At 31.7% G+C, this 17177-nt stretch overlaps 1 long non-coding RNA gene across 1 annotated transcript; it reads right to left on the reverse strand.

Moving 5' to 3' along the window:
* Positions 1 to 745: 745 nt before the first annotated feature.
* Positions 746 to 3184, reverse strand: LOC112014205 (uncharacterized). The gene is made up of 2 exons (XR_002883107.2): positions 2142 to 3184; positions 746 to 1204 (listed from the first exon to the last, which is right to left on the reverse strand). It is a non-coding gene; the product is annotated as an uncharacterized LOC112014205 (long non-coding RNA).
* Positions 3185 to 17177: the final 13993 nt, after the last annotated feature.

Genomic DNA, 17177 nt, shown 5'->3' on the forward strand with positions numbered 1-17177 from the left:
TTTTTTTTTTTTACTCACATTTGATTGTTCCATCATCACATTACCAAAATCTCCTGAAATACTCCTAAAATCTCTAAAATTTCCGAAATACACTAAAATACACTAAAATTACCAAAACACATCTTAACACTTAAAAATTACCAAAATAACCACGAAACTCTCAAAAAATATTGGGATATCCTAAAACCTAAAAAATGGCTGAAATGACCCTAAGACCTAAAAAATGACTGAAATACCATTTAAACTGAAAAAAATACCATCTAAATGACCATGAAATCTAAAAAAATGACCATAATGCCCTAAAACCTAAACACTTACCAAAATACCTTTGAAACCTAAATCATAATTGAAGGACCCTTAAAATCTTAAAAAGACCAAAATATCCCCCCCGAAACCTCTATTTGCACAAATGACAATAAAAATTTTATACCACTCTATTTTTTTCAATTATTATTTTTCTTAAACCTTCTACATTTTAATTTTAGTAACATTTTTTAATAAATACATGAGCTAATAAGAAAGCCATTGATAATCCAATTAACAAGATGATGACTAAAAATCTGTCATTATAACCAACTAAAATTTTTTTTTTGCCAACCATTGACAACTAAAAATGTTCTATATCAACATAAAGAGAGAACTTAAATGCATGAATTTTTTCTCAACATTTAAAATCTCAAACTAAAATATTTTTTCTCAAAGTTCTTAACAGTTAAAAAGTTCCATTTCAAAAGAGATGATGAAGTATCCAAAATATGTGTTTTTTTACACAAAATTCAAAACAAAGAAGCCATTGACAGACTAATTGACAAGATAATGACTAAATATCTTCCATCATAGCCAACTAAAAAAATGTCTTGCCAACTCTTGCCAACTAAAATATTTTAGAGAGAGAAAGAGTAAAATACATGGGTTTTTTTAAACAACATTCAAAATCTCAAACTAAAAAATTGTTTCGAAGTGGATCTTTTCTACTCTTTTTTCTTTGACAAGGCTCAATTGCATAACTTATTGATACCAAATGTTGACGTGTTGTTGTGCAATAAGAGAATTCATCACTTTTCTCCTTCCTTGGTCATAACTTCAACTGCATCGTCCATATATTTTGCACCAACTCTAGGAGCTCTATTCCTCCCAAACAAAATCTCAGTGTCCTCCAATTTTCAGTAACTTTGTTTTTATAAGTACATGCTTTTGTATTTTTCTAAGGAGAAAAAAGAAGCAACAATGAGTTAACTTAAATAAAATAAATTGAACAATCAAGCAAAGAAAAGGGGGAGAAAAAAAAAAGCAGGGCATTATGTGATGATTGTTTAAGTGATAAATTTATGTAGAAATGAAAGGCATTATGTATCCGCAAAATTTTCTCTAAGCAATCTTTAAACACATGGACAAAACTTGTTATAGCTTGAAAAATGCAATACTAGGAAGTAGTTAGCACATGGCCATACAGTTGAGTTAGCCCTAGGAAGTCATTCAGTTGAACAAACATCATATATGACCCCTCTCAGCCATTTAATTTAAAATATTTTGAAATTTTAAATTTCATATTGATACAGAAATTGTCGTAATTTATTTATTTATTTATTTTGCATTGATTGGGCAAATTTTGGGTGTTATAATATTTTAGCTCTCTTGATCTGAATGCTATATGAAACCATTTTTCCACAACTTCATACCACCTACTTGCACTTGGAGCTAAATATAGTATTTTTTACCTCATAATAACGGTAACTTGAAATGATATACAACCCAGTTTCATGTACTATAAACAGGTCTCTTGCTGTAAAGTATCTAAAGGAAATTGAAAAACTACAAAGAAATCCATTATAAGTATCTCGACTACTATTTATTTTGCTACTTGCTCATCAGAAGAAGGAAAAAATTCATTTACAAAGAAATCCACTACAATGTGTTTCTTCACATCTATATTTGAATACCATCATGGTGATAATTGAAAAAGAGATAATCAAAAGCAGCTTGCAATTGGTCTACATGTCTGGATTATTCATTCCTAAGATCTCAACATGGCAACTTCTAACTTGTAGGAATTTTTGCACCTCAATTGGTAACTAAAGTATCTGCATTTACATGGTATAACTATCAACACTTAGAAAAATGAGATGTTCATAAGGGCACACCTTGTTGCATAGAGAATTCTGGTAGTTTTCTGCACATCAAAGGGGAATTTATCAAATAAAGCATATAATAAAGACATTATGACTAAAGTGATAAACACAGAAGGAACACAAGAATTAAAAATAAATTAACATCCTTAAAATTTATAACAAAATTTTTAAATGCAAGTATTTTCTTAGCATTCTGTTTGGATTCTGATAATTTATGCAGAATAACAGACATGGTTTTGGTTGATAGATTACATAAATCATAAATGTTGTATATGACCAAGACTTAAAAAGACATTTTAATTAACATGCACTCTAATAACAAAGTTCTTATGATCTAAAACATATGCCATAATTCATATAGGACATTTAAAAATCCAGCCACGTTTACAGCACCAAAAGACATCCAAACTTTTTATGCAAATTTATACTCTTATAACTCAAGAGGAAGACCACAGACCTACAAAATGTCCACTGCTATGCTGGACTGCATGCAAAATTACAATGTCAATAACAATAACTTCAGGCCCCTGAACCCTAAAAAAAAGGACCTGAGTACCCAATTCGTATATCTAACTTCCAAGTTCCAATTAGTACATTAACTAAGGGTCAATATGTGATAGACAAAGGAACTTCCCAGATTAAAGAAAAATATAATTTATTTCTTTTGTAGCCTTGCCATATTTTGCAAAGTACATGGTAATTCATTGGAGGTACAAGAACCACCCCACTCTGATTGGATGGAATAGGAGTGGCCTTAGAGTTCCTAAGGTTCCAAAACACAATCTCAGGAAAATTATTGAACCCATTCTCCCTAAACTTTATGTGATGCTTGCTGTGTGCATCACCACCTTTACTTAAAAATACAAGGCGACTTGCAAAGTCAACAAAATAAGCACTTGTCATATAAAATGGAGAAACTCAAAAATAATATAGCACTAGGGCATTTTCCCTGAAATCTTAAGCTTGTTCCACCAACCACAACTTCAGAAGGTTTTAACATCTAGACTTGTAAAAAATTTTGATGCAAAAAAAAAAAAAAAAAAAAAAGCTTTTAGGCTGTGGTCTATGAAGCATGGGTGCGTTTTGGGACTCAAGTGCGGGTGTGGGAGTCGGCAATTTTTGAAAAGTTGGGTACGGTTGTGGCGGGGTGCGGTGATTAAAAAATTATTAAAAATATTTTTATTTATATTTTAATATATTGCTAAGCATACTTTTTCACATTATATAAGCATATACCAAATTTAAGAGCAATAGTAGATAATAACTAAAACATGATGTTCATAAATTAAATACAACCCACAAGATTGAAACTAAAACATTCCGTGATGTTCAAAAATTAGAATACGACTCACAAGTTTGAAACTAAAACAATATAAAAGGTAATCAACAAGATAATCAAACACCAACATCATCATCATCACGATCAATAGCTTCACTTCGAACTTCACTTTCACTAGTAGTAACACTAGTGATAGCATTCCAATAACCATGGCCTCCAACTCTAGCTCATCAAGTGTAAGGGCTGCATTCTCAAGAATTCCAACTCCTCCATGTATGTCGCTCTCATTCCAAGAGCCTCCTGCAGTATCCCACATCTTTGTTGCTGTATTTATGTACTCCTCATTGCTCCTTGACAAGAGTCGAAGATTAGAATGCACATATACCAAATCCTCAGCGCATGTAGAAGCCATTTTGTTTCTTTTTAAGGAATGAATGAATTTGTATGTGCTCCAATTCCTCTCAGCACATGAGGATAAACAAGGTTGTCCAAGAGGTTTAAGGGCAAGGGTTTAAGGAGCTGGAAATGCGGAGCCACGGTATTGCCACCAAACCAAAGGTTGTAAGGCCCACCTATCTGTTAAGGCATCTGGTGAAGGAAACCTCCCTCTTAAAAATGCAGTAAACTCAAACTTCATCACCTTTAATTCATTCTCATCTTCAAAGTATCGATCAAAAACTTGCTCCTTTCCATAGAAATTTCATAATCCCAATATGAAGAGATGCATTTTGGATTTTCTGACAGCCATTCAATGGAGTAATACTTAGTTAAATATTAAAAAACAAATATAGATGAAACGTGTGTTTTACTAGAAGGGAGAACTAAGGAAAATAGAAAATAAATATACTTACTTAGGATTTAAGGAATTAGCCAAGCAATGTAGTGGTGTACAATTTTTAGTCCATCGATCAATGAGTATATCATACACCANCGATACAACCCGAGTCAGCACAAATCAGCCCGATTCAACACGATTCGGCCGAGTCTAAGTTGCATTGGCATGAGTTGTGGAAAAAAAAGGCTAGACGCAGCACTGACGCGAGAGCAGCGGCGTCCCTCATGCGTTGCCACATCAGACGCGGGTGCAGCATGGGTTTTGCCGTGTCCGTGCATCCTAGGCCTTTAGCAGTGTGTGCTTGGTAATATTATTTTCTTCATTATTATTTTTTTTTCTTTTACTTGTTTGTGCACACTTTTGTTGTATAATTATATTGAGCATAGAATTATTACATATAGGTTAATGATTGTTTGACAATAAATTACTCAATTACAACCCAATGCTCTGTTATGTTTGATAACCTATTGATAATTTTGCACTTCTGCTACAATGTTTTTTTTTTTTTTTTAATTTTTTATTATTATTATTATTAAAAAAAAAATCAAATCAAATCAAACTGCTCGTCAAGAAGAATGAATTATGGGCTGGGCGATAAACTTGGTTCATAGAGGACTAACTGTATTTTTACTCTTTCTTAATTCTCTTAAGCACAATTATTTTTTCCAACACCAGATTTAGCTAACCTAAATTATTCTTTTTTTACCTACTCAACCTAATAATAACTTATTACAAGGTTATAAGTTTATTTGATTTGTCTCAAAAAAAAAAAAAAATGTAACAGGTCAATTGCACTATCATAACATGCAAAATTGTCCATACTTTAACTATGAAAAACTAATTCAAACTTATGAAACAAAAATAATTTATGTTAAATTGAATTGATATAATTTTGGATGAACTTATTTTCATCTTTCAATAGAATTTACCGTTTATTGTTCAAACCTCTTTTTCAATGTAGAGTTACTTTTGCACACTAAATAAACTAAATGGATGGAAATAGGCTTTCAACATTGGGAGGATAGTGATAAGAACCAAAACACAGTTTGAGAAAGTCAAATATGGAAAACCCTTTCTTGTATGATATATTCTCCTATGAATCTTTTATTCCTTGGATTACAAGCTGACTTATCTTCTAAAATTTTCCTTATTTGTTAACTAACTTGTCTTCTAAAATTTTCCTTATTTGTCAATCAGGTCCAGAAGTACGTTGAATGGAATAAGATGCATTCCATATGGTCATGTTTAATCTCTAGATACGCTACCACAATTAGAATTACTAGAAGACGTTCCAACTTATTGATACGCTACCACATCAATATCAAGTAGAAAAACCAGTTAAAATTTACTTATGGAGGATTGAACATGGGGATAATTTTAATTGTTTTTTTTTTCTAATTTTATGTGATTTCCCTAACCTAGGTTTAGAATTATTATTTCCTTGAATTTTAGGAATATTTAGTGCTTTTCTAGCCAAATTAGGATATCAATTAGGATCTCTTCTAGAATATTTTTACTTGAAAAATAAGTTTTTTTTTTTTGGAGACTTTAAATATGCCTACAATATGCAAAATAAAAATTGAGGTTCAGAATTTCATGAATAATAATATTTTTATAGTGGTTATTTCTTTTTCTAATGGATTCGATTCACAGGAACCCTATGTAAGAATTTTGTTAGTTCATTATTTTCTTTCTTTTTCTTTTTTCTTTTTTTCTAAATTTGTGCTGATTTAAATACTCTGACTATATGCATAGAATGTTACAAAAGATACTTTTTCTTTTTCTAGATCTTACTCGTTTTTTTAGAATGTTACAAAAGATACTTTTTCTTTTTTAGATCTTACTATTTTGTTTTTCACTTTTGAACTATTGCCTACCATAATTACTTTTGATCAATTCATTCGATTTTGGCGTTGCATTTGATAAAAATATTTACTTGAACAGTGATTCATCGGCAAAATTGAGAATTATTATCTAGTTGTAATTTTTTACCAAAGAAAAATTATCTAGTCGCAAAACATATAAATATATATATATATATATATAAGTTGGATTATAATAATTTACCCTCACATCAAATACAAAGTTGGATTGTAAAGACAAAACGAAAGAAAATACAAAATACAATGTGCTAATCATATATAATGAGCTTCACAGCTACACCAAAATTATCTATTTAATGCAAAACAAAATAATGGTTAACAATATAGATGAACATTGATAATAAATGTTATCCCAAACACAAGTTGTCATATCTTCAAGGGTATACACCAGTGAAACTTTTTCTTTAGGTTTAGATTCAGTTAATGGTACAGGTACACAACTTCCAAGAAAATTCAATAGAAGGATGCAGCTGTGGGGTTTATCTAGCCACATTACTTTCAAGTCTTGCATAGCATAACACAAGAAAATGACAAAATAAGTTGAAAAAGAATTATGATTAGTTGATTGCATAGCAATTAAGTTCTATCATTTTGAACTAAACCCCAAGTCTAAGGCCATCGTCAGTCCTTACATATTTACATCTCCAGTTAAGGTAGTTTACAAGACCCATCCAAGGGTTGGAACTATCAAATCAATATATATATATATATATATATAAAAGCAGAAAACTTATGTTGGAGAGTATGAGGTTGTGTCATATGGTGCATTATGTAAAGTTCTTTTTATTTCATTTTTTACTTCAACAAAGTCTTGCATAGCATAACACAAGAAAATGACAAAATAAGTTGAAAAAGAATTATGATTAGTTGATTGCATAGCACTTAAGTTCTATCATTTTGAACTAAACCCCAAATCTAAGGCTTAGGCCTCATATATTTACATCTCCAGTTAAGGTAGTTCACAAGACCCATCCAAGGGTTGGAACTATCAAATCAATATATATATATATATATATAAAGTAGAAACCTTATGTTAGAGAATATAAGGTTGTGCCATGTGGTGTATTCTGTGAAGTTCTCTTTATTTAGTTTTCTAATTCAACAAAGTTTGCATTTATATTAAAGTATTAGTTCATTGAATTAGCCAATAGAGTAAATGCATATATTAATTATCTATTGTTGTGCATTAATTATTTATATTTAAATAATTGGCGAAAACTACCAAAATGGCCGATTCAGGCTGAAATTCAAAAAAAAAAAAAAAAAAAAAGGTGCAAAACGCACCATTTGAACTTTATAACAAACCCTAAAGGGCCTAAACTCTCTCACGCATTCTCACTTCATTCAAACTTCAGTCTCTCTCATTCGTCTCTCTGTGCTCTGCTCTCTGCTCTGCTCTTTGCCTCTCTGTGCTGTGTGCTCCTCTCTGTCTCTGAGACACTCAGCCACTCAGTCACACACACAATCTCACTCTCAACTCACTCACAACCTCACCGACCCACTCTCAATCTCAAGTCTCAACTCTTAAGCTCGACCCACTCTCAAGAGTCTCAACTCATGTATCAAACTAAAGCTTTCAATTTTAGTTTTCAATTTTTTTAAGCTTAAGCTGATCTAATTTTTTTAGTCTGAAGCTCACCTCACCTGATTTGATTTGATTTGATTTTTAATTTCTTTTTAATTTTTTATATAAGCTGTAATGTAATAATGTTGTGACTTGGGTTTGATTTTTTTATTTAGTTAATAGTTATTACTCATTGTGATTTGTGAATCTATGAACTTGGGTTTGATTTATTATTAATTTATTTAGTTTATAGTTATTATTTGTAGGTTAAATTGAATCTATTGAATTTGCAATGCACGAAGTTACTAGCACAGAAACTTCACCTTCATCTAATCAAGAAGTGCCAAATGATGAATCTCCTCTTTGGCAGTATGTGAAAAAAGTAGACAAATCACCTGATGCTACTGTTAAGTCAGGTGGAAACACGTACTTTAAGTGCAACTATTGTTTTAGTTTAAATCAGGTGAAAAATATTTCTAATTTCTGAACATCATAGAATATTTTAGTTTCAATCTTGTGGGTTGTATTTAATTTATGAACATCATGTTTTAGTTATTATCTACTATTGCTCTTAAATTTGGTATATGTTTATATAATGTGAAAAAGTATGCTTAACAATATATTAAAAATATAAATAAACATATTTTTAATAACTTTTTAATTGCCGCACCTGCACCCACCTTTTTCAAAAATTGCCGAGTCTCGCACCCGCACCCACACTCGAGTCCTAAAACACACTCGTGGTTCATAGCTGAAGGCTCGATCTTGCTAATGATGAGTGCATGTGCAGAACATCTTAGGCTGATTTTTATAGCGTATTAAATATACTATTGCAACAGTGACTGGAATAGCGAGTACCATTAAAATGCAAATCAAAATGGAGCCAGCAGTGGTATTCCACCCAGATATGGCTAAACTGTTGTGTGGCGGTGGCGGTGGCTGTGGATTGGGGATTCTCACGACGTGTGGCTGGGGCTGCGGCTGCATGGCTGGGTATACGTTCTTGCTTTCTAGGATGGATGAGGAATTTTCTAGGTTTCTTGGGAAGCAAGGAAAGATGTCACCTTTGATAGTGGGAGCTAGAGAAGAGGAGTTGGTTTTATATAAGGGATGAGAAGGGCCGATGAGTATTGATGTTATATACAATAACAATGCAAAGTCCAAAACTCAAATCAATCTCAACGTTGAAGATAAAGATAATATTAATTAAGTCTTTCTTTTATCAACACAAATATAAAAATATAATTTCCATTTGATGAATTTTATATCTATTTAATTTCAAATTCTTTGCCGTACATGACTTTATAAAAAAGTATCAACGTTGAAGATAAAGATAATATTAATTAAGTCTTTTCTTTTATCAACACAAATATAAAAATATAATTTCCATTTGATGAATTTTATATCTATTTAATTTCAAATTCTTTGCCGTACATGACTTTATAAAAAAGTATTATATAATTACAAAGAGGTCTACGTGAATCGATCAAATATTACTAGATTCATATCCTCTAGAGTTTCTAGGACATTCTACTGAGTAGAGTTCTTTACATCTCCACCACTCTTTAAAAATATACAAAGACATCATCAATCCACTAGTAGTCTAGTACATCTTAAATTACTAGTATTTCAAAAGAAAAAAAGGTACTCCATTCCACGTTAGAATACAAAACAACGTCTAACTAGAATTATTTTAAAAAAAAAATCATCGACACAAAAGCTCTCCTACGGTCCTATATACCTAATTGATTTAATTTCCAGCAAGTCAAAATTCTATGTTTGCCATGTTTGTCATTCAAGACATGCAAAACGTGATCTATTCCGATAAATGTATGTGGCATTTTTTTTTTTTTTTAGAGAGTTTCAACTTATAACATCTGTTTATAATAATAGCTCTTTATTATCAGACCAAAACACCGATCGGTTTCTGGTGTTGGCGGGGATCGAACCCCAAATTTCTTATTAAACTATCAAAGACTTTACCAGTTGAACTAACTGGAACCCACAATGTATGTGGCGTTTATATCACCACTTGTAGCAACATTTTGAATCAATTTTTTGCTTTCAATGATAAGTGATGCTTGCGAAATCTTTGCTTCAAAACACAGGAAGATAAATATTTTTGCTTGGTCATCAAGGAGCATTGGTCCTTGAAATAAGGAGCGAATTGAATCCTTTGTAGGACCATTTCTTTTCTTTCTTTTTTCGTTCAATTTGTTGAATTGGGAAAAATCAATTAGTGGGTTGTATAGTTTAAACTATAAAAACTTGAATTTAAACAATTGATTTATGAAATAACTATTTATCTTTGATCACCTTGAAATTTTGCACAAGTATGAAAAATATACAAAAATAATGTAAATTTTTGGTATATTTGTCAAAATTCACATTCAATTAAAAATATTGAGTGATATAACTTGACCCAACTTTCATATATATATATATATATATATCTCATATTATATCATATCATATCATAAAAGTTGGGCTTAAAAGCCGTAGTTGCGCCAAATGGCTGTACCAAATTACAGAAAATTTATTAAATTTCTTTTAAAAAAATTAAATTTAGTTAGTTGGTGGCATACAACTACTATACCTAAGAGAGATCAAATCAGTTTGAATAGCAAAAACAAAATTAACGTGTAATTATTGTTCATCTATCTTCTCTAATTTAACACCTTATGGACTCCTTTCTTCTTCTTCCTTTTCTTTCATTTTTTTTTTTTTTTTCATATATCAACTTCTTTAGAAGTTTCTTCTAACTTATCAAATTATTTTTTCCCTGTACTTTTTTATTCTTTGGATAAACACCAAAATTTAATATAGAGTTATATATAATTAATGTTAATATAGATATAGAGTTCTTATTAATTGATATACACAAGGCCTGAATTAATTGATATATGCCTTTTTATCTAAAATTTTTTGGATTAGGTGCCAAGTGGCTTCACCAAAGTTCAAATTTTTTTTTTAAAGAAAAATAGATATAATATTTCTTTTTCTATAATTTCTAAGTTGATAAAAATCTTATTTTGATTACAATCCAAAAAGAAGTAGATTAGGAAATAATTTTTTTTTTTTTTTCTTTTTAAAAAAAAGCAACATACTACACTTGCAGAAATTTATAGATATAATTTTGTCATTATCAACTTTTCTTCTATGACTTTATCACTTTTTTGGATAAAGTTATGTTGAGTTTAACTTCTCCTCCTTTGGATAACTTTAAACTTCTAAGCTGGTTATAACTTATAAAAAATATGTCTATCAAAAATATGTCTATCCTATTTCCTTGACATTTCTTTTTTGGATAAACATACATCCTAAGTTAAATATTCTTCTCCTATAATTTCTAAAATGATTATAAATCCAACTTCCTCACAATTGAAGAGAGAAAGAGAGAGAGATAGGTTTAAATTACACTTAGTGTAACTTGAAAAGAGTTACACATTTTCTTCACCATTGATTTTTATTAGATCCAAAGTAGAAAAAAACTCATGTCAAATCATTATTACTCCTAGAAATTACTAATAAATTGCCTTTACTCTCTGGCTTTTATCATAAATAATAATATAAAATAAAATAAAATAAAAACTCTCATCATCATATCACTCTCTCTCTCTCTTCTTGAATCTTCATCTCTCTCTCATAAGCACAAACGGCTTCCTACCTCCAACATCTCTCTCTAAAAAAAAATTAATAACAATAATAACGAATAGCAGCTGGTACCTATCCTAAGGCCTTTCTTCGTCAAAGGCCCACAACCTTGAAAGCATCCTTTCTTAGAGTCTTTTGATGAAACCAATAGCAGTTTTATGGCCTTACAGTCGAGGCTAAGATATGGGGCCAATTTGAAAATGCTATTGTTAGTACCTTGAATGAAACTGTTGAGGATAATGCTTCTGAGGTTAATTTGAAAATACAATTGAATTATTACAATTGTAGAATGTGACATTAATAGTGGAGGTTGTTAGTTTGATAATGTTTTGCTTCTTGTAATTTTTTCAGTTTTTCTATCCTTCACTCTCCTTTTTTCCTCTGTGCAACACGACTAGTACCAACTACCAAAAGACCCCAATCTCTCCATTGTTAATTCTTGTTCCAGAACTTATCTCTCATGGCTTGCTCCGCCTAGGCATCAACAAAAACTTTCCTCCCTGCTTTCTCACCATTGGTGCAATCGCCACCACTGCTTACCCCCTTTTCACGATCCCAAAATTTGTTAAGCAAGTCAGAGTTGATGGAAGCAGCTTATGAGATAAAAAAAAAAAAATTAAAAGAGAGATGAAGAAAAAGATAACGAGGCTGGAGAGATTTTTTATTTATTTATTTATTTATTATTACTTTTTAAAAATACTAGAGAGAATTAATGCAGTTAATTACTAATTTTTAGGATAATAAATGATATGATTATTATTGTTTTTCCACCTTAGATCTAATAAAAATCAAAGCTTGTAACTCTTTTTTTTTTTTTTTTTTGAAGACGGAACCAGCTTTCATTCATTAATTGAGTCCAAGAAAGTCAAGGTACAAAAATTCTAAAGCTGGCTGTGGTTGTATTTCTTCATATATATGACCCATGCGAGACCTATTAGGCTTTAGAGAACTAAGAGACTTCATGACAGTTAAGTTGTCCTCTTCCAGTATCAGCCCCGAAAAACCCACTTCCACAGCAAACTCCATTGCTCTCCGGCATGCAAGCGCCTCCGCTTCCTCGCCGTCCTGCACCGGTGGTCCTCTGGCAACTAGAGAAGCCATAACTTCTCACTTATCCTTATGCACCATCACCCCAACACCAGATGCATCCAAGTCCGCAAAAACCGCTGCATCGAAATTCACTTTGTAAATTAACCCCACTGGAGGCTCCCATTTCTGCACCAACCCGGTGTTGTTATGGATGGCTAAACGCTCCTGTGCTCCTCTATAATCCTCCGACACGTCCGTTGCACGTTTCACTAGTCAAGCCGGATCTTGGAGAACGCCACTATGTAAAACAAAGTTTCTATGGTTCCAAATCACCCAGCACTGAACCAGAAAAAGCTCTATCACCTCCTCCTTTACTTTATCCATCAGCTGCTCCACCAACTGTACAAAATCAACTTGTCCTCCCCCACACTTCTGTATCCAGGGGCGGAGCTAGAAATTTTTGTTTGGAGGGGCTAAGTTGCAACTCTAATATATTTATTAAAACAACCCCCACATACACTTATACACGCGCTTTTTTATTATATAAACACACTTTTTTATTTAATAAGTTATATATACACACACCAAACAAAAACAAAAAGAGCTTAGTAATTTTAATCAAAATTATGTTTGGTGGCGATCTTTCATAAAATAAAATTCATTTTTACTATTTTTATATAGTGAAATTCTTAAAAAATTTCATTTTCGATACAAATTATCAAATTTTATACTAAAGTAAAAAATCTTTCAATTGAACTAATGAAAATTTTAAAAACATAAATAATCAAAAACTTAGAGGAATAAGTTAAGCTTCAAACATATTTGATGCTATATTGCTCTAACCCATTATGTAGTAACTAAAAAGACATTTCATATATAGTTTTAGTGACATTATTTTTTTAATGAGTCAATAACTTGTTAATTGCGACATAACTGGTTGAAAAAGATATAGATTCAAATATGTTTAGTGCCAAACTTTATCAAATATTTAACGGATATAATAGCATATTTTACAATAAAAAAATAGAATTGTGAAAAATAATGTTATGTCTCTATAATTATTAGACCAATTTTTTTTTAAGAGCATCATTGGACTAAATCAAATATTTAGGGGGGCCAACTCTTATTTTTGTAGACTAAACTTTGAAAAAATTAAAAAAATTATATATATTTAAAAAAATTTCAAAATTTTGGGGGGGCCATGGCCCCCCCACCCTTACACGTAGCTACGCCCCTGTCTGTATCCATCTATGACTGTCAACCCACACACCCCAAGCTACCCCACAACCCCACAAAACGTGCAACACCGTCTCTGTTTCTTGCTTACAGAATTCGCACATCCCATCTTCGATAATTCTTCGGCGAGCCAAGTTTTCTTTCGTAGGCAAAATATCCTGGCAAGCCCTCCATCCAAATACCTTTATTTTACTAGGAAAATGGAGCTTCCACAACTTTGGCCATATCAGTACTCTGTTCCTCAGACCCGAACTCTCCACTCTTCCATCCATCTCACTGTCCAGCCCCCTTGCAATGAAGTAACCCGACCTTACAGTATATTCTCCATCTTTATTATCTTTATTAGGCAGCCACACTATCGAGTCTGGAATGTTCCTACGACTCAGGGGAACACGAAGAATAGCCTCCACGTCCTCCCTATGAAATTTCACACCAATAACTTCACGGTCCCATCCATGTCCATCCCCATCCATCAGCTCACACACACGCCAATCCTCCTCTGCATCCAAAGGCGGGTGAAGAACTTGATTAGTGTGGTAATTTGGAAGCCACTTATCCTGTGTGACCCGGATTGACCGGCCATCTCCTACCCTCCAGCAACACCCCTTTTTCAGAATGTGTTTGGCTGCGAGCAGGCTCTTCCACACATAAGAACTATTAGGTATATCAGCCGCCTCCAAAAAACAATTACGAGGGAAATACTTAGCCTTGAAACATCCATACAACAAGGAATCTTTCTCATGTAATAATCTTTTAAATTTACACCAAATATAACTTGAACCTATTTCATATATATATATATAAACAAATATAAAAGTGTTTATTAATAACTACCATAATTATCAAATTCTATAGTCATATATAATAAAGATCATATTTTGTTTAACATTCTCATGCATTGTATGAGTTTTTTGCTATTTTTCTCATAACCAAAAATTCTACATCATACCAAACTTGGCTTGTGAAGACCTTAAGTAATAAAAGAAGAAGATTTTCATACATTCCTAAAAAAGAAAGTAATAAAGTAATCTTCAAAGAAAGGGACATGATAAGTATAAGATCCATTAATATTTAGTGTTGGCCGAAGCATCTTGGTTTCCTACAAGGAAAAAGAAATTAATAGTTGTATAAGTGATGACATTAATAACTAACCCTTCTAATCAATTTCTAAGAGTCTCTGGCCTCTCCTACTTCTTCTTCAGAAGCCAATTTATTAAGAAAATAATATTGGTTCATACTTCTCAAAAGTTGTATAAATTATAAAACTAAATATAAAATTGAAATGATATGAAAAGAAGTAGAAGAAAACAATATAAAAATGTAGCAACTTTTGGTATAAATTCCTCTATATGTGAATCTTAGTTATCATAATTGAGAAAAAGATGGCTCAAACTCCTAAATATGCTTTTCTGTTTGTTGTCTTTATTATGTTTACCTTCCTTGTCGATGCAGGCAATCACTTTACATTCGATTATTTCGAGTTCAAATCTTCTGTCCCACTTTTCCTGCTCCATTCTATACTCCACCAATAAATACTTGCAACGTGATACTATTAATTAATAACTGTAGAATTAATAAGTCAATAATGATAATATTTAATTAATTAGGTGAACACGTGACAAGTATTTATTGGTGGAGTATAGAGTGGAGCAAGAAAAGTGAGACAGAAGATTTGGCCTCGATTATTTCATATGCATCATACACAACATTAAGTTATGATCATAATTTTAGCGAGGTCACCTTTTCGTATACCTTAGTTTTCATTATTGTTGTTTAGGAGACTTAAGGTAAAGCATGAGAGAGAGAGAGAGAGAGTGCTCAAGAATTTTTTTTAGTGATAATTACACTTAACAAAATTATAGTTCATTGCTTACTTGAGGTGTGAAAAGTATTACTTACCTTTATGTCATTGTTGAAAAACACTAAAGCATAAAATAACCTAAATCTAATGCATCACCATCTCCTATTCTCTCATTTTCCTTCACATATCCATTCCAAGTCACAATTCAGTTTTCTTTTTAAGTAAATTACTTTCATTAAAAACACAAAAGGGAGGACAACCCTAGTACATGGGAAGTATACAAAAAGGAAGAGCCAAAATAAAAATAGTTGCAACACAAGGACTTCCCAAAGGTCACCTGTTCTAATACTACTCTTATCCAAGCACGCCTAATTGCAAAGTTCTGATGGGATCCAATGCATTAGTGGTGGAATGATTGCAGCCAAAAAAAGAAAAAAGGAAAGAAAAAGAAAATACAACAAATTTAAAAAGCAGAGGAACAAAACTAACTTAAGAAATGGTTCAAAGAGTAATATCTATGGCACTTTTAGGTTTTAACATAGAGTTAATTAAAACTGTATTGTCCCTTCTCCATGATAGTACAATAGTACAGTTATTGCTTATAATCTAGTAGCTCTAGTTTTTCTATGTTTATGTTCTTATCAATTATCATAGTTATTATCCCTTTGACCTTTTTGGTGCTACATGCTAAACCTTTTCAGTTTCACCCCTAGTCCGGTATCTTGGTATTGCAATTTGCAAAGGAATTAGAAGTCTCCTCTCTTGCACTTCTTTTTTGATTAAAGAGAAGAACTTTTCCCATCGTTTTCCTCATGTTTCTTTGCCAGAGGCGATCACTGATTCTAGTGAACCACTTCTGTACAAAACCACTCAACCAAGAAACCGTCACAATCTAGCTGACTCCACCTTTGGGGGTCTTTTTCTTCTTCTCCTTCAAAAAAGAACCATGTGGCCCCTTCTAGTTCCAAAGGACGACACATTTTCCTATTTCAACAAAAATGATTATATTTAATATTTTAAAATATCTTAAAATGGAATAAATAACCAATAATTTAGAATAAGAGAGTATTTTTAATTTATTATTTTATTTTATAATTTGATAGTTTAAAGGGATATAACTCTTAGATGTTGGGGTATCATTATCAAACAATTAAATTACAAAACTCTTGACAACAAGAAAGTATTTAATTAGAAAACAGTAAAGAAAAAATAAGAGTGATGAATAAAATGTGCAGCTATTTACCTGTGAAAATAAAAAAGAATATATCTACCGATTAAAGTAGCAATAAAATGCGTTGACTGCATAAAAGATACTGTTGCATCATTATTGTTTTTCTTATAATCATTTCATTATTCCAAATTGAACTCTCAAAACCAAATCTCCCTCCACCACTTTGTAACAATTATCAAGAAAGAGTAAGAGAATATACAGTACAATATCTTGAGTAGTTTAATTAGTAAAACCTCTTATTATTGAATAAGCAGGTGGGCTCAAAGGACTTGGTTCTCTACGTTTCAGCCTTATTTTTCGTTGGAGTAAAACTAGCTCATCCCATTGGTAAGAAAGTCATTTTCAGCCTATCATTTAAATTCTCAAAAGATGGAGTTTGGAAAGGAAACTGGGGAGCATCTCTTCTCCAGAAAGACAAAACAACACAATAAACTCCCAAACTCGAAAGATATTTACTATATCGTTATCACCAGAATTCACAGTTTCTTTAAGAAGAATTTGTTCTAGCCCTGATAACTTTTTAAGTCCTTATGCAC

Source organism: Quercus suber, unplaced genomic scaffold (assembly GCF_002906115.3).
Source record: "Quercus suber isolate HL8 unplaced genomic scaffold, Cork oak 2.0 scaffold_130, whole genome shotgun sequence".
Lineage (NCBI taxonomy): Eukaryota > Viridiplantae > Streptophyta > Magnoliopsida > Fagales > Fagaceae > Quercus > Quercus suber.